This window comes from Alexandromys fortis, unplaced genomic scaffold, assembly GCF_014885135.2.
Source record: "Alexandromys fortis isolate MF-2015 unplaced genomic scaffold, M_Fortis_MF-2015_v1.1 scaffold_200, whole genome shotgun sequence".
In the NCBI taxonomy this organism is placed as follows: Eukaryota; Metazoa; Chordata; class Mammalia; order Rodentia; family Cricetidae; genus Alexandromys; species Alexandromys fortis.
This window is the reverse complement of record NW_026068148.1, coordinates 707,891-727,028: the sequence shown is the minus strand read 5'-3', so window position 1 is coordinate 727,028 and position 19,138 is coordinate 707,891. Positions and strand designations below refer to the sequence as shown.

The following is a 19,138-nucleotide window of genomic DNA, read 5'->3' as shown; positions in this document are numbered from 1 at the left end:
TGAGAGTGGGACTAGACCTCAGTGTGGAGTCTTCAGGAACCATGCAGGAGGCACTGAGAACTGCAAGGAGAATTCCATTTTACAAGTGGCCCATGGCTTTTCATGTGAGATGGCATGAGAATGACTTGTTAAACCTGTAAATGGTCTCTCTCATTCATTCAGCATTCTTTACCACAGAGACTCACCATTTGATTTGTTCTGCCTCTGTTATGATAATAAAGAATCTACCTAAACACACCACTACAGGTGAAAATATCGCTCCGCAATTACCTTTTTCTCACGCTGCATTTTAGACCCTCCTATTTTCTCAGCCTTCCTTCTTGTTTATTCATCTTTATAATCTCCTGTGTGCATTAGGAAATCGTGTTTTGCACCAACGGGCATTAGTTGCATAATCAGCAGTGTGCTTGTATGCACGCTTTATTGCGCATATTTGCTCTCGGTCTGCTGTGGATCAGTGCGCGCCTCTATTTTCTGTAACGTATTTTAGTGTCGCCATGTCTTAGAGGGTCTTATCCGGTTACATTATTGTCAAATGTCAGTTCATTAGATTAGATTAGAAGCAAACTATTTGTGCTAAATCTTTCTGGGAATTACAACAAGAAGTCTCTGTAAGAATTCAATCCCTTCTCCATTCCTTTATCTCTTCTTTCCCTCCCTTTTTACTCTCCTCTCTTTTATTCCTGATCCTGAGTCTGGAAGTCAGGGTCTTGGGAATGTTAGGCAGATACCCACTGCAGAACGATAACCCCAGCCCAGTTTTGATCTTTTGTTGTGTGTGTGGTGGGGGTGGAGTGGGAGAGCCAGGGCACTGAGTCGAGTTCCCAACCCCGACACAGTCTTGCCAAGTTAGCCAGCTTGGTCTTGAACTCACCCAGTTTAATTTCTTCAAATGAAGTTTTTGGGTTGTGGGTAGGCAAAAGTTGGAGATTTTTCAGTTCATACCATTTTCAACATATCTTACACAAAGGCCACGACAGCACATATGAATGTATGAGAGAGAAGGGCTTCCTCTTGCTATGGAAGCAGCTAAGGCAGAGAAGTGGGGCGGGCACTGCCCGAGCATGCGCACACTGACAGCTTAGCCTGTCTCTTCTGCAGGTTCTCATTGTGAATGGACAGGGTCTACACGTAGAAAAATGCTGTTAAAGGAGAAAATCCTCTGATGAATCTTCCCAGAAGGCAAGGTGTTTGTAGCCCTATGGTTTGCAGCAGCAGCTGCTGAAATAACTACCCGTTTTGCTGGCCGTTGCAAAATGGGGCAGCTTTGCAAGCATTGGATAGAAGGGCCCCAGCTCCATACACCAGAAGCCAGTAAAGTTAATCATTTCAAGATCCACTACTAAGAAAGTCTGAGATTCTGCTGATCACTTGATAAAAAAAGATAAACCTTCCATTGGCATATTATCTTCTCATGTCAGCAGGTACATTGTGTGAACAAAGTCCCTTCCTGACGCTGGCTTTTCAGGGCGAACAGTTCTGAAAGCCTGCAGGTCTTACCTGTGTTTGATTTACTTGTCTTTCTGAATCTGGGGCTTGTGGAGTAGCAGCTGGATTAAGCCATTTAAAATCAGGGGATTTGAATTGCAGATTTTTTTTTTATTCCAGCTCTAGGTTGCTTTCTATTGTATCTAGGGTTTCATTCCTGGTGAGGTTCCTGTCCCTCCCTGTTAATCCTGTTTCTAAAAACGCACTTGAGGGCTTCTATTCATGTTTCATTAACTTGTTTTATCTCCTCTCTCATTTTCCCCCTTTTCCCTACTAGTATTCCTTTTTCTAAGTGCTCTCAATGCTGATTTTTATGCAGTAGACTTGCATTAAGCTTTTAACACTTGAGGTTGCACTTCCTCCTACAGAAACGCTTGTAGTTTTAATTTTCCCTAATGGATTTAGGCTTCATTCTTATTTACCACAAATCTTTAAAATTATTTCTGTTTATAAAGAATAGACTGCCACTGTTTTCATTAAATCCTAATGATTCTGTAATTAAGTATACTACCAACAAACAGACATTCCCTAGAATGCTAGAGGTTCTGTGTATAGGATTTTAGTGAACTCCCAAGAAGGTTTTTTATTTAATGTGGCTTTGCCCTCTTGCTCTTTTACTAAGCCAGTTATGCCAGTCAGACCTCTTTATTGGGGGTTTATCAAATACACTTAGAGTAATGTGGAGTTCTGCTCCTGTTCTCATAGCATTTTTTTGAGATCATTTAGCACTATCTTTCAACTTTTCAATGGGAAGAGGTGAAGGTATAGCGAGGTTGAGTAATTTGCTTCTTGCTCCCTAAGAATTGCAGGAGCAAACACAGAAGCACCACCCGAGTTTGCTCATCATGGTCATGTGTGACAGCTGATAAACACATTGCAAAATCGGTTTGAGGAGTCTTCAGAGATGACATGGTCTTATCTTATAGTAGATGATTAACCCTTTTTAATGACATTCCTACCTGTTTACCACTGCCTCTTATGACACGTTCCTCAGTTTCTTCTCCATTGTGAGATTATCCTTTTGAACTTGTATGAACAAGCACACTTCATTTTTTCCCATCAAATTCAACACCCTCAGACTCCACCCTCTGCCATTATAAAACTCTTTTAAAGGAATGTTTTCTTAGCAGATATATTGATGCATGCCTGTAATCACAGTACTTAGAACACAGAAGCAGGCAGGAGGATTGCAGGTTCAAGATTAGCCTGGGCTAGCTAGAGAAACTCTGTCTTAGAAGAAAAGCAGAGGGACAGAGGTAAGAATAAGGAGGAGAAGGAAAGGAGGAGAAAAGAAAAGGAAGTTTCTTTATGTAAAACAAAGGACATGGTCAAAAGACAAAACAACAGCCTACAGAATGGGAAAAGTTCTTCACCAACCCTACATTAGACAGAGGTCTGATCTCCAAATTATACAAAGAATTCAAGAAATCTTTAGTTATCAGAGAAATGCAAATCAAGACAACTCTGAGATTCCATCTTACACCCGTAAAAATGGCCAAGATCAAAAACACTGATGACAACTTATGCTGGAGAGGTTATGGGGAAAAGGGAACACTTCTGCATTGCTGGTGGGAATGCAAGCTGGTACAACCCCTTTGGATGTCAGTGTGGCAATTTCTCAGAAAATTAGGAAACAACTTTCCTCAAGACCCAGTAATACCACTTTTGTATATATATCCACAGGATGCTCAATCATTCATAGCAACATTGTTTGTCATAGCCAGAACCTGGAAACAACCTAAATGGCCCTTAACTGAATAATGGATAAGGAAAATGGAGTACTACACAGTAGAAAAATAACATCTTGAATTTTGCAGGAAAATGGATGGAGCTGGAAAACATCATTTTGAGTGAGGTAACCCAGACTCAGACAGACAATTATCATATGTACTCACTCATAAGTGGTTTTTAAACATAAAGCAAAGAAAACCAGCCTACAAATCACAATTTCAGAGAACATAGACTGCGGCGAACTCCCTGACCAGCAGGAAGGAACAGCCACCAGACGAGGATTCTTCCCAAATCACGCTTTATTGGAGCCTCTTGGTTATAGGGAGAGCAGAAAGCAAGGGGCCCTGAGCTCTGATTTGCAGCTGCTTATATAGGGAATCCGCCTAGCAACCTTTGATACTTTGATACTTTAACTGCTTTTCTGGAGACCCACTGGCCAGAAAGAAAGCAGGGGAACATCCCTGTCAATTACAGACCACAAGGAAGTTCCCCTGCCAGTCAGGGGAAGTGTGGGCAGCTAGATCACAACAACTCATCCTATTTTCTGGTGGAAGAACTGCAACCTTTATTATGGTATCAAGCGAGGCTGGGGCCAAATGCCATCTTGTAATGGCAGCCACTCAAATCGGCTCCCAGCAATAGACAACAATGAGGACCCTAAAAGAGATGTATATAGATCCAATGTACATGGAAAGTAGAAAAAGACAAGGTCTCCTGAGTAAATTGGGAGCATGGGGACCTTGGGAGAGGGTTGAAGGGGAGGGTAGAGGTAGGGAGGGGAGCAGAGAAAAATGTAGAGCTCAATAGAAATCAATAAAATTTCAAAAAAAAGGAAGTTTCTGATCACTACAAATATCTGGTCAGTCCTTAGAAATAATGTTATGGTTTCTGACTTGTGCTAGGTGAGAAGTCAGGCTAATGAAGTGGCCAAATAGGAAATGGAGAGGTAGAGGAAATGGTAGCTCTACCAAGAACTAGGTGCTACTGCATTACTTCATCAGTGTTGTATCCACCTTCAATAAGAAGCTTGCCAAAGTTAAATCTAGAGTGCTTTGTAATCGTGAATTTCTAGAATAAAGTCAAGCCACTTAGTATACTTCCCTAAATAGTGATAAAGCTTTCCTATCTTGCTTTTTCACAACGGGTTTGCCGTCAGAACGCAGGTGTTGTGAAAACCACCGCTAATTCAAAGCCAAAATGGGAAAGGAAAAGACTCACATCAACATCGTCGTCATCGGACACGTCGATTCCGGCAAGTCCACTACAACCGGCCACCTGATCTACAAGTGTGGTGGAATCGACAAACGAACCATCGAGAAGTTTGAGAAGGAGGCTGCCGAGATGGGAGAAGGCTCCTTCAAGTATGCCTGGGTCTTGGACAAACTGAAAGCTGAGCGTGAGCGTGGTATCACTATTGACATCTCCCTGTGGAAGTCTGAGACCAGCAAGTACTATGTTACTATCGTTGATGCCCCAGGACACAGAGACTTCATCAAAAACATGATTACAGACACATCACAGGCTGACTGTGTTGTCCTGATTGTTGCTGCTGGTGTTGGTGAATTCGAAGCTGGTATTTCCAAGAATGGGCAGAACCGTGAGCATGCACTTCTGGCTTACACCCTGGGTGTGAAACAGCTAATTGTTGGTGTCAACAAAATGGATTCCACCGAGCTACCCTACAGCCAGAAGAGATACGAGGAAATTGTTAAGGAAGTCAGCACCTACATTAAGAAAATTGGCTACAACCCTGACACGGTAGCATTTGTGCCAATTTCTGGTTCGAATGGTGACAACACGCTGGAGCCAAGTGCTAATATGCCTTGGTTCAAGGGATGGAAAGTCACTCGCAAAGATGGTAGTTCCAGTGGGACCACCCTGTTGGAAGCTTTGGATTGTATCCTGCCACCAACTCGTCCAACTGACAAGCCTCTGCGACTGCCCCTCCAGGATGTCTATAAAATTGGTGGCATTGGGACTGTCCCTGTGGGCTGAGTGGAGACCGGTGTTTTGAAACCTGGCATGGTGGTGACCTTTGCTCCAGTCAGTGTGACAACAGAAGTAAAATCTGTTGAAATGCACCATGAAGCTTTGAGTGAAGCTCTTCCTGGGGACAACGTGGGCTTCAATGTGAAGAACGTGTCTGGCAAAGATGTTAGACGTGGCAACGTTGCTGGTGACAGCAAAAATGACCCACCAATGGAAGCTGCTGGCTTCACTGCTCAGGTGATTATCCTGAACCACCCAGGCCAAATTAGTGCTGGCTATGCTCCTGTACTAGATTGTCACACAGCTCACATAGCATGCAAGTTTGCTGAGCTTAAAGAAAAGATTGATCGTCGTTCTGGCAATAAGCTGGAAGATGGCCTGAAATTCTTGAAATCTGGTGATGCAGCCATTGTTGATATGGTTCCTGGCAAGCCCATGTGTGTCGAGAGCTTCTCTATCCTCCACTGGGTCGTTTTGCTGTTCATGACATGAGGCAGACAGTTGCTGTGGGTGTCATCAAAGCTGTGGACAAGAAGGCTGCTGGAGCTGGCAAGGTCACCAAGTCAGCCCAGAAAGCTCAGAAGGCTAAGTGAATATTATCCCTAACACCTGCCACCCCAGTCTTAATCAGTGGTGGAAGGACGGTCTCAGAACTGTTTGTCTCAATTGGCCATTTAAGTTTAATAGTGAAAGACTGGTTAATGATAACAATGCATCGTAAAACCTTCAGAAGGAAAGGAGAAGGTTTTGCGGACCATTTTTTTTTGGTGTGGCAGTTTTAAGTTATTAGTTTTCAATATCAGTACTTTTTAATGGAAACAACTTGACCAAAAATCTGTCACAGAATTTTGAGAACCATTAAAACAAGTTTAATGAGAAAAAAAAAAAAAAGCTTTCCTATCTTGACATTCATTGCCTCTAGGCATTAGGGTGGCTTCAAGCTTAGCTTCTCAGTCCATGGGCTGCAATGCTCAAGTGTCTGTGAAAAACTATTTCAGCCAGGTTGAAGGGAAAGAACTTAGCACTGAGTGCTAGTTCTGGATTTTATCAGGCCATCCACTTCTGCCTGATGTATCCTCTAATCTTGAAGATAAATGAATTGGCTAGGAATGACTCCAGCAGAGGAATCCTTTCATTCAGCATTGCTCCTGGATTGTTTAAGTAAAACAGCAGTAGCAATAGCCAAATAACAACTTTCACTAAAGTTTAGCTTCACTCATTTTCTTCCTACTAAGTTCCAGGATCCACAAATGTCTTTCCCCTGATCAGACAAGCAATTACCCAGAAGACCTTACTATCGACACTAGAAACTGCATGCTTACCTTGTACCACTCCCTGGTTTACAAATAGAAATAATGACCCTCTGACTTTAGTAAGATATTTAATGAGGAGAAAAATCATTCTTTAGGCAGGGAAGCCAGAAAGATAAAGACACCAAGGTGAAGCCAGGGCTCTCCACTAGGTACTCCCTTACTATTTTCAGTGGAAGGAAGGCTACCTGGTTAGCAAACAATCTGAACTACGAATACTTCTGCATAATAAGTGAAGAACTCTAATTAAATGCCAGGAGAAGCTGACTGCAAACTTAATGGACTTGGCTTTTAAACTTTACAAATGTGTTTCCTTATTAGAGTACATGCTTTTAGTAGTCTTCTGCCCAGATGTCACTGCTGTGGAATCAGTGATATTTTCACTTACACGCCCTTCTAATCATATGCTCCTAGACCCCTGTCATGGAATTACAGATGTATTTTATGATGTTGATATCTTTTAGGGCACCATGGAGACAAAAATCTTACTTTCAGTTTTATTTAGAGAAAGTATAAAAAATACTGTTTGTAAATATTTAGAGTGCCCCTCCAAGAACTGAACTAGAGAATATGTTTTAGTTTGTACAATGTTGGATTTGGAGCTGGAGGAATGGCTTAGTGGCTAAGAACACTCACTGCTCTTAGAGAATCTGGTCCTCTTATCGAAGAGCTACTTATGACTCACAACTGTCTTTAACTCCAGTCCCAGGGGCTCCGTCTCCCTCTCCTGGCCCCTATGGACAGTGCATGCCTGTAGTGCACATTCATCAGGAAAAACATCCATACACATAAAATAACATGTAAAAAAGATGTAGGATTTAGGTTAGATACAAGGAACATAACTCACAGTGGTGAGGAGGATGCTATAGACTTCGTTCAGAATGGATTTAATAGTAGAATAATTTAATTTCGGTGTCCTGGATATAATAATCAATTCAAAGTCAGACGTTTTGTGTTTCTTCGCTCTGCTATAGAAGTTGCACATTGAACCTTGACAGATAACTTTTTATTTGTCACTTTCACAATAAAATTAAGAGATGAATAAGACAGTATTTCTAGGTCTAGCATTCTACTACTATTTCTTCTCTATTCATTCAGAAATTATTTACGGAAAGCCTACCATGTTCTGAAAACTACTGTAGGCACTGGAAGCTCACAAGTGAAAACAAGAAATAAAGTCCCTTTAATAGAAGGTGACAGAGGCAGCACATATATGTCTGTCAGGTGATGATAATGCCAAGAAGAGTCCTGAAGAATAGCATGATGGTAGGAAGAAAAAGGGGTGTCTGTCTCATAAATTGTTATTGGAATGCAAATCTAAAGGACAATGAAGAGCTAGCCTTGCAGCTACCTAGATGAGAATCACTTAACCAAACACACTTGAGCTACACAGTTCTTGAAACAATTGAGTGTGGTGAGTGAGTGAGAAGCTCAATGGTAGAGGATCTTCCTAGCATGGAAGTAGCCCTGTTTTCCATTCTTAGAATTACAAATCAGCAGCAACAATAACAATAAAAACAACAAAAATGATCCATCAATGTCCTCTGGATATAGTTTACAGGTGGAGCGTTTACCTATAATATATAAGGCTCTAGGTTCCATCTATAGCACCTAAATAAAACAAGAACTCAAGGAAGTGAGAATGGCTAGAGTTGGTTGAGAAAGATAAAGAGCTAGCAAATGAAATCAGACGATAACAGGTCAAATCATGCAGGGTTCCTTAAGCACTGAAGAACTTTGGTTGGCTTTGAGCAGAATGACTGCTTTTCTTACATTTGAATTGGTACTGGAAGGTACTCTGCATGTTACCAGGGGAGTAAGGTAAACACCAACCTAGCTACAAAAACCTGCAGTCTACAGTTGTGATCTGTCTGTATGATATGCTGGTGAAATTGGAACACAAAGGTTGTGAGAGTAACCAAGCAGTCTCTGCTTAGATTTAAGGCCCACTCCACAAGATGAAAATGATGCCTGACACTGCCTGGGTGGCTAAGAACCTGAGACTACATAAGCCATGGGTCTAGTGGCAAAAACAAATGCTATTATTCTGTTAAAGGATTTATAGTAATAAAAAGACTCCTAATAACATTCTGATTAGTGTCTTGCTCAGTCATCATCAGAAAAACTTCTCCATGCAGTAAATGGAAACTAACACAAAGAACCGCAACTGCACAGTGTATGGAGAATGAGATATTTTGGAGCACTCAGTCCTAAATGGCATGTGTTCATTGAACCTGACTTGGGCCTCAAGAAGCTATGTGGAAAAAGAGGCAGATGGAAGAGTCAGGGGGATGGATGACGCTTAGCAAAATGTCTTTCAGACCCAACAGGACTGATGCTGATATGAATTTGCAGAGATTGCAACACGTTGCACAGGGTCTGCACAAGTGGAAGCCAGGTGGGGCTTCAGCATTAAGAGAAGGCAGTGGACATGAACCCCCATCCCTAATCAAGATGCTATCTCCAATTGACCTTCTAATTGCAAAGGAAAAACTGTGTTTCTCCAATAGAGTCCCACTGGGCTCTACCACACTTAAGGGCAATCCCCATGCTCAGTAGTACATAGCCAACATAAAATGGTAGTGAATCTGTAGACTTTTTGTCTCATATTGCTTTGTTTGGGCATTTTGTTTGTGTATTACGGTTTCTGATTTTGTGTTTTTATTTGTTTTTTTTTGTGTGTGTTTCTTTTGCTTTTTGTTTTTAATTTTTCATTGTTTTTGTTTGTTTATCTGCTTTTTTTCTCTAAAGAGAGCAAGAGGGCGTGGGATTGGGTGACGGGGAGGTGGGGATGATCTGGGAGGAGTTGGGTGAGAGGAAACCCTGAGCAGAATATAGTGAATGAAAATTGTCTTCAATAAGTATATATTAAAAAGATAAGTGGGAGTGGTGGTCAAATTCTTAGACTCTCCTGAATGATTGCAAGTCTAAAGATTTTTCTTGTGAACATGTCATGCATTCCCATATTGTTTGAGTTCCTTTCAGATATTCTATAATTGCTGTTTTTACCTTCAAACAAGGGAGCACAATTTATTCCTCTTGTGAATTTCCTAAATTTCCAAAAGCTCCTATCAAAGCAAAGTATGAAAATATGACAGTAATAAGCCATTGAGGCTGCCTGTAGCATCAGTCTAGAGAAGGCTTCCTGTCTTCAAGCTTGTCAAAGCTGTTGTGTGCTGAGGCCAAAGACTGACTACTGGAGGAAACATCTCCATCTCTGCATCACCAAGAATGTTTATGGCCTATTATCTATTAGTCAGGTTGTCGTGACTGTCCATTTGGATACTCGTGTTGATATACCACCTTAATGCCCCAAACATCTTATCAGGAAGTACTAGAGATGGAACCCAAGTATTTGTACATGCTAGGAATGGACTTTTCCACTGAACTACAGTTTAAGCCTCCAAACATATTCATTCCTATTTTTTTTTAAATGTTATGCTCCCCTTTTATCATGTCTACCTTAGTTTTGAATCTTTGGATTTCTGTGTTTAACTTGGAGGACCAGGAAAAGACAGATTTTTTTTAAATATAGAAACTGTTACATTGCTAAGCATTCTTAACCTTGATGATGCATGTCTGAATGACATCAAACAAAGAAGGAATTTGGAAATTATCATCTTCATGTGATCAGTGCAGACGACTGAAGAACTGAAATGAGAAATTGTATAGATCTGTCTATACGATTTTCTTACTTATAAATTTCTCCACTATTTAATATACCAAGAAAAACCTTTTTTCTTCAAATTTTCTACCCCTTTTCAGCTTTTCTTTTTTTTGAAATAGCTACTGTACTACGAATGAAGACAGGAAAAACAATGAGTGAAATAGATTTTTGCTATGCTATTTTGTCAGAACTCATTCTTATACTAAAGACTAACCTATACATTTCTGTGTCATTTTATTTCTTTTTGGCTGAGCATGCAGGCCTAGTTGGTCCCCTTCTTTCTTTTGAAACAAGGTGCTAAAGCACTAAACTGGCAAGTTAAAAATAAATGAGCTATTATGCATGAATACTTGTATCCTAGAAAGATATTAAGATATTTTAAATGTCATTTAAAATAGTCTTACATTTATATGCAGCAAAGTTACATGTCCTAAAATATAATTAGCTTTGCTTTTTGCTCCAGACATGCTGTGGAACTTGGTTTAAGTTCCCAATCTTTAATAAATCAAGGTGAACAGATTTACAAAATTAGTAAGCTTAATGCATCTAATATAAAAAGAACTTAGACAAGTAGAAAATATGACAACTGTAGTAGAAAAAGGGATAAAACACATAATCAGATGTTCAAAGAAGCATAAAACAAATGGCTTATGATATTAAAATATGTTAAATCTTGCTTATAACAAAATCAAATGTAGGGCTGGCGAGATGGTTCAGCGCCGAACAATCAATCACAGGACTGAAGTTCTGATCCTAGCTCCCAAGTAAGAAGCTGAGCTTCTTACAAACACACGTTAGTTCTGAGGGATCCAATCACCTCTTTTGACCTTAAATTAACTCTTCAAAAAGTCAAATATGAAATTATAATAAGATAGTGGGTTTTTTTTGACTGTCAGATTGGAAATGTAGTTTCTAATGCTTTTTTGAGCCATGATGACAAAAATGTAAGAAGCAGTCATGCCTTGGGACTGTTGGTATTCAAAACGGTGCATATGTTCTATGTATCTATAATCTCATTACTAGGAATTTGCCTTATAGATAATAATTTCACAGCTGTTCAGAGAGGTCTGTACAAGGAGATCCATCACAGCATTGTTTAGAAAACAAAAAGAATTTAACCAAACTTGAAACCACCTAACTGCTCACTTAGTGAAATATCAGGCAAATAAGCATGACACACTTGTCCAAGGCAATATTGGTTGAAATAATGCAGTATGGATAAACATTCTAACAGAGAAAGCAAAAATGTGTTCTTAGAGGTAAATCTTATTGTAAAGCATCTGTTTAAAAAAAGTCTCTCTGTCTTTCTGTTTAAATAAGTACTGACAGTATCTAGAAGGACCTGCGTATGTTGTTCTTAATCATGACTTTTAGGGAGTTACTTTTGGGAATCGGAAACAGGAAATATTTTCCTTCTAATATTTATATATACTGCTATACTACCATATATTACTTTTATACTAAAACTCAAAAATGAGCAAATGAATATACACAAGAGTGCTAGTGCCCCTGAAGTCTAATAGCTGAAAAAGGTTTGCATCTTGCATCAAATAGTTAAGAAATCCCGGTGTGCAAGGAGAACTTGAGTAAATTAAATAAAAAAAAAGTGACACATGTTTGTTTTGCTTGAGCAGACAAAGCACACAGTGTTTGAGACTTTGGCTGTTGGTCTAAGGTATTATGTGGTGGAGACATATTATCTGTCTGGTGTCCGAAGTATAAAGCCTATTTAATGATAAGGGCAGTGGGGTGTCTCTGTCCATAATTTCTAAGCCAGAGTTCCACCCACAGTCCTAAGATGGACAGTGGAGCTAGGTGGTAATATCTGTAAAGCTGCCTTGGAAGAGCAGAAAGGAATTTCGAATTTGTGCTCTCCAGCTTCAGAAAGTTTAAAGTCATCACTCCATTTTCCATGGAGAGAAAGGGAAAGCGGAGAGAGAAAGAGAGGGGATCTGTCATTTGTACCAACTTCCTCTTCCTTACATTATACCATTATTTGACTCTATTTGTTTTAGATGGCTCTTTCTGTATATTTACTTATGCTAAAACAATATTTTATTTATTAGTTGAGAATTTCATACACTGTATTTTGATCATTCTCTTTCTCCATCTCCCTACCCACCCAACTTCAAACCCTTCCCTTTCTCCATCTCTCTTTCCTCTCTTTCTCTCTGCCTTCTTTTTAAAAACAAATAACAAAAGCCTCGAAAGCACTGAGTTCAGTTTGCGTGGCCAACTACTCCTGGGTGATGGAGGAAATGATGATCTGTCTATATGTTACTCTCATTGGTTAATAAAGAAACTGCCTTGGCCCTTCGATAGGACAGAAAATTAGGTAGGTGGAGAAAACAGAACAGAATTCTGGGAGGAAGTGAGGCAATTGCCATGCCGCTCCTCTCCGGAGTAGATGTGATGAAGCTCCAGCCCAAGATGGATGTACGCTAGAATCTTCTTGTTGGGTCACCACCTCGTGGTGCTACACACATTAATGGAGGTGGGTTGATAAGGATGTGAGAGTTGGCCAGTAGGAGGCTGGAGCTAATGGGCCAAGCAGTGTTTATATGAATACAGTTTGTGTGTTGTTATTTTAGGGCCTAAGCTAGCCAGGTGGCCGAGAGCTGGGTGGCAGGAACACAGCCCCAGCTCCATCTACACCTGGGTATGGGGCCTGCCTGGGGTTTTGGTCAACATGCCAGGTATCGCTTCACTGAGGAAAACTGATTTGTCCTTACTCAATAGCAATCTGATGCCAGTAGTTGCTCAACTAAGTGGAACTATGAGCCTGCCTTCTCTCTTCTGTGCTGTGGGGAGAGAAGATCGCATGTATCCCAGGCTGTTTCCAAATTTACTTTGATTTTTGATATTCATTCCTCCGTCTCATGTGCAACCATATCCAGTGATATTTTCTTTTCTTTCTTTTTTTTTTCTTTTTTTTTTTTTTGGTTTTTTCGAGACAGGGTTTCTCTGTGGTTTTGGAACCTGTCCTGGAACTAGCTCTTGTAGACCAGGCTGGTCTCGAACTCATAGAGATCCGCCTGCCTCTGCCTCCCGAGTGCTGGGATTAAAGGCATGCACCACCACCGCCCGGCTTTTTTTTTTTTTTTGATATTTTCTTTTTATTATTTTGTACTTGTTGCCCCAGAACGCAAGTCTGATGATGAGTTCAATCCCCAGGACTCCATGAGGACTAAACCTCACTCCTCAAAGTAGTATTATCTCAGTGAGCTCATGATCCCTTTTCACTAATTAACTGATGACAACAGTCCTTGGAGATCAGAGTGAAGCACGAAACTGTCACTCATTGAAGTTCCTGTGAATCAGGATTTCTTCATTCTACTGAGAACTTTATGGAGCTGGCATAAGCATCAGACAGAGAACATTGTGTCCATCGCACTAACTTAATCTTGTTTGAGTTTATCAGTAGGAACCAGAATACAAGGAACAAATAGTAGTCAGAGAAATCTAGCTGAGAGGGTATGTTTGGAAGCCAGGAGATAAAAACAGGACACAGTCAGAAAAGGGGAGGCAACAGGAAACATTCTGAAGTGATAGAGTTGTTTATTATGCTTATTTATTATGTTTAGTACGCTATGTCCAGATCCCAAGCCATACCCATTAAATATATAAAGCTTTATGTATTAATTTTGTCTCATTAAGTTGCTGAATGTGCTAAAATATGGTACATAGACATTGAACTGTGGGGTCAGAAAGAGGAGAGGGTATTGGCTGGAGAAGAGAATAGAAGAAAGGTAAGACTGTTGGAGGAATAATATGGAAATGAAAGCAAATAATAAAATGAGCTGTTATTCAGATTAATAAAAAGATAAAAATTCATTACTCTAACCCTGAGAAATTTAGGCAACACAATTGATTGAGATATTAATATTATCTGATGATTAATAATGACTACATGTGACAGAATGAGTGAAGGAGTTTCTAGACAGAACTAATTGAGGTGAGAAAACCCACCCTAAACACTGACAACATTATTTCATTGCGAGAAATACTGGACTGAATTAAAAAGCACGTGAATTTATCTCTCTCTGCTGCTTGAGTGCAGATGCATTATGACCAGCTGTGCTCAGCACATGTTCCATGATTTTCCTGTTCTAATAGACTGTACCAAACTGTGAAGCAAAATCAAGTCAGTTGCTTTTTCAGGTAATTTGTCATAGCAAACTATTATTTCAAAAGTTTAATGCAATGATCATTTAGAAAACTCTTCTACCAGTGAGCTATTGTGTGTGTGTATGTGTGTGTGTGTGTGTGAGAGAGAGAGGGGGGGTAGAGAGAGAGAACAGAATCCTTGAAGCTAGCATTATAGGTAGGCAGTTGTAAGTTACTTGATGTTGATGCTGGGAACCAATCTCAGGTCATATGCAAGAGCTGTAAGTGCTCTTAACTGCTGAGCCACCTTTCCAGCACCTCAAATTGAACGTTTAAACCACTGTGTACAAGGTGTACTTAATGTGTATGCATGTGTGCCCTTTTCTTGTGTGTAGTGTATTCAACTTGTTCATGGGTGTGCATGTGTGCATGTGGGTGCATATGTTTGGCGACCAGAGGTTGACTTTAGGCGTCTTACTTGGTGGATATTCACCTTACTTTTTGAGGCAGAGTCTCTTATTGAACCTGGAGTTCATTGATTTGGTGAGGCTGGCTGGAGAGTGAGCTTTGGGGATTCACTTATCTCTTTGTCTACACCCAGTGCTGGGTTACAGATGCATGCTCCTAAATCCAACTTTTACATGGATGGGTGCTGGGAATCAGAGCTCAGGTCCTCCTCATGCACAGGAGACACTTTGCACATTGAGCCCTGTCCCAGTTTCACTTGAGAAAATAGGTGTCATTAACCTGCAGATGACATTAGCATGACTTAACTAGTCAGAGCAGGAGCACTACCAGCTGTTATAGTGGGTGCTTAGGTCATGCCAGGGACCATCCTAGTTAAATGCTTCCATACTTCATTCCACTCTTACTATAACTCTATAAAGTCCATTCCCTCATTGTTCTGAGTCACAGACAAAAAGACTGAGGTATAGAGACACTAAAGTGACTTGTCCAAGGAAACACATCTAAAAGGGGCTGAATCCAAAGCATAGATGGTCTATAAATAGAAGGGGATTTTTTTTTTTACAATCTCTCCTTTACTTTCTGCTCTATCTCACTGTGAGTTAAATTGATGGTCTCAGATCTTTAGGTCCTCTCCCTGTGTTCAAGTAAACTTTGTGCAGGTTCTCAGTGTCTGTCCTCCATACTGTAAAATCTCATCCTGAGGTCAAGAGCCAGATAGAAGCAGGGGGTGGGTACCAGTGTCCTGTTGCTGATTTTCTATACCCTCAACACAAACACTTATCAGTGCTGTTGAGATTTAATCTCTGTAGCTCATCTGTGAGACCAATTTTAATTTGGAGCCATCTGCCACAGACAAATGAGTAATTATGGCAGAGCCCAGAGGGGTAAGCCACAGGGAAAAGGTTGGCTTAGCCTCTTTCTGGATGTCTGCAGTGATGCAAGTGACCAAGAAAGAAAATTACTTGGGTGGACTGCTGGTAGCTCTACTTATCCATTGTACAAACCTTTAAACTCTTGTTACAGAGGAAGAGTGCCTTTGAGGTCATGCAGCTTCTTTGGCAACAGAAGGAAGATTGTGGCCATCTAGGCCAGACAGGGGGAGGTGACCTATGAACCCTCCCACATACTGTACTCACGGTGCCTTGTGACCAGGGCCACGGGCCATCTGTCTTTTCACACCATATGACAAGCGCAAGTAAACTAAAGCAATAAATCAGAAAATGGTCATCACTGACTTCAGTCTAACATTCAGAGTTTTCCCAAAGTCTTTCACATATTTCAATCTTAATTCTTCCTCAAAACAGACCTCTGGGTTAGGTAGCAGGTAGCTGTTATTAGTGTCATTCTTGATGGAATTGAACTGGCTAGCATTGAATGGTGAGTTGAACTCTGCTTTCTGTCCTCTACACTGACAGTATTCAAGTTGTCCTGATACCTCAAAGGTTAAGGAAAAGCAAGAATGAGAGTGAATGAATATAAGTTTTGGTTCCAATCTGCAGTTAGATGAAGGAAGCTCTGGTTGGTTCTAGTCTCAGTGGGATTTTATGAATGGCTCTACTGCTATAAAACCATGAAAGCCACTTATCTGAACCAGTATCTCTCACAGAGTGAGAACTGTGCATCCCTAATGCTATGTTCAAATTATAGTAGCCTTGAGTGTGACTGTATTTGGAAAATGGGTCTTTGTAGATGCATTTGTACACAATGATGCGATCATCCACTTAGGAAGAAGGCAATTGGGATGAACACAGAGGAAAGGCAACGGAAGAGCACTTTGCATCTGTAGAGGCAGAGACTGGAGTAATACAAATATAAAAAGCAGGAGGGATTGTAGGCAACCCACACATCTTATCAGAAACTTTTCCAAGAAGGAATCAGCCTTACTATTACCTTCATTTCTTATTGCCCTTTTCCTTGTGAAACAACACATTTATTTTGTTTTAAGCCATACAGTTTATGATAATTTTTAATGGTAACCATAGAGAATAAATACAGAGAGCCATATAGACATCTTATCTAGATACTGGTGGAGACAAGATTGTTAAGGTGTTGGATTCAGGCCAAAATCCTGAGGTTCTAATACTGTAGGCATGTACCAAGGCTCAGGAAACTGGCTTTTGAGAAGTTTCCCATAATCACAACAAATTATTCAGAGTTAGTGTTGTACATTCACACAAATACCAGCCTCTTCTCTGAACTGTAGCTGAATCTGCCTTCCCTGTTGATAAGGCTCCTTTAAGGGGTCCCAAAGTCAGTGGCCGGAAGGCAGTAAGCAGTCTACATAAGTAGTAGGCTGGCATCAGATGTTTAGTTGTCCCTAAGTTTTGTTTTCTGTGACTAATTCTAAGAGTGCTTATCTGTGAAAAAAAAAGTAAAAGAAATCACAAAACCCCTAAATTGTCAAATTTTACTCCCAAAGAAATAGGCAGTAAGCAGTCTACATAAGAAGTAGGCTGGCGTCAGATGTTTAGTTGTCCCTAAGTTTTGTTTTCTGTGACTAATTCTAAGAGTGTTTATCTGCAAAAAAAAAAAAAAAAAAAAAAAAAGGAAAAGAAACCACAAAGCCCCTAAATTGTCAAACTTTACTCCCAAAGAAATAGTCTGTGGGTCTGTGGTAGGTTAAAAAGTTGGCCAAAAGGGTCAGAATCTGGAGCAATACACACCACACACACACACACACACACACACACACACACACTCACACACGTACCCCCACTACATCTTTTGGGTGTGGATAGTCTACCGGAAAATATACCACAGTTTTTAAGATTTGGTTCCTGTTGAAAATTCAGGTCTCTGTATGAGTACCGATACTAGAAGCCAGCGACAGCCATTTGTGCTGGGCCTTTGATCTTTATTGTAAAGTAGTTTTAATATAGCTGAGTAGGGGGAGGAGTGTAGGAAGCTGTGGCCTACTAGGTGCCATGAAAGGGCTTGATCATGCCTAGCCAATGAGGCACCAGGCAGACTCTAGGTTGGCTCCTCTGGGCCTGGTAGGCCTTAACTTCCTACAGTGGAGCATAAGGGGGAATGGGGTAAAGGAGTTACAGAGGGAATTTTGCTGCCAGCCTGGAACTTAAGACCATGTCTACTAATGCGGAAGATGGCTCTGCTTTATCTTCCCAGTATTGATGGAAGTCAGCTGTGCCTTATTTTCCAGCGCGACGAAGGGCAGCAGGCGGTGGTGCTCTGTGCCAAAGGTTTGCTGTTGCTGTTCAGATTGTGTGTGGAGGGGTGCCTTCCTGCAAATGGTCTGCCCCACTGAACTCAAGGGCCTTAATGGGGCCTGCTTTGCTCACATTCCCGATTGCTTCCAGGTAAACCAATCTTGTTTTTGTCTCGAAGAAAGATAGGGTTCTCGAACACTGTGGCAACCTGGTAGAGTTACTCATATATGACCTATCATAGTGACTCTCGGAATAACGGAAGACAATGAAATAGTAGAAGTTCATTGTTGGGCCTGGGGCGGAGAGGACAAAGCTACTGAGGAGACTTGCAGATGGAGTTGAAAGTTCTGTACGGTTTAAACTACAGTGTTTATTTATGAGAGTGGGGTATTGACCAAGGAGCGATTATTTATGGCGGTGCATGACAAAAGGTCCCAACAAAACTGCGGCTGCACGAGTCGCCTATCCTAGGTTTCATATGTCTCATTTTATCACCATGAGCAGTTTGCTTCTGTGAGCTAAGTTTCGCTTCTGACAGGGAGAGGTCACGACGTGCACGTTAGTATAAGTTGACATGGTGCCTTCCTTCCTGACTGGCAGATCCCCAGCATTTACTACAGCAGACAAAAAGATGAGAGAAATGGGACCAACAAACATGGATTCAGTCTACACTCACTACCCAGCTAGGAAATTGTCCTGTGCTCTCCGCTTCCTCTAGACAGTTATGTGACTAAATGTGATTGGTTGCAAAACCCCCAAAAGTCCCGTTTCAAAGAAAGTCTTGTGATTTTTCTGGAAGATACCTTTAAATCCTTCATGTCCCTCAGCAAATATTTATATACCACCCGTTATCTTGTGTGCACTGGTTCAGTATGGAGAGGGTAAGCATGATGGAGGTGGGTCTTGTATCTTATCTGTTGATTTCATTGGTTAATAATAAAGAAACTGCCTCGGCCCTCATAGGACAGAAAATTAGGTAGGTGGAGTAAACAGAAGAGAATGCTGGGAAAAAAGAAGCTGAGTGAGTGAGTCGCCATGATGCTCCCACTCCAGACAGACACAGGTTAAGATCCTCTCTGGTAAGCCAGCTCATGGGCTACACAGAATATTAGAAATGGGTTAGAACAATATGTAAGAGCTAGCCAATAAGAAACTGGACCTAGCCGGGCCAGGCAGTGTTTGAAAGAATACAGTTTCCGTGTAATTATTTC

General features: G+C 40.8%; 1 protein-coding gene and 1 pseudogene across 1 annotated transcript in view; one reads left to right on the top strand and one right to left on the bottom strand.

Moving 5' to 3' along the window:
• Trpc5 (transient receptor potential cation channel subfamily C member 5) overlaps nt 1-19,138 on the bottom strand; it is a 166,235-nt gene that overhangs the window by 140,212 nt on the left and 6,885 nt on the right. The gene's annotated exons all lie outside the window — the stretch shown is intronic.
• On the top strand, nt 4,351-5,977 carry LOC126491494 (elongation factor 1-alpha 1-like; annotated as a pseudogene).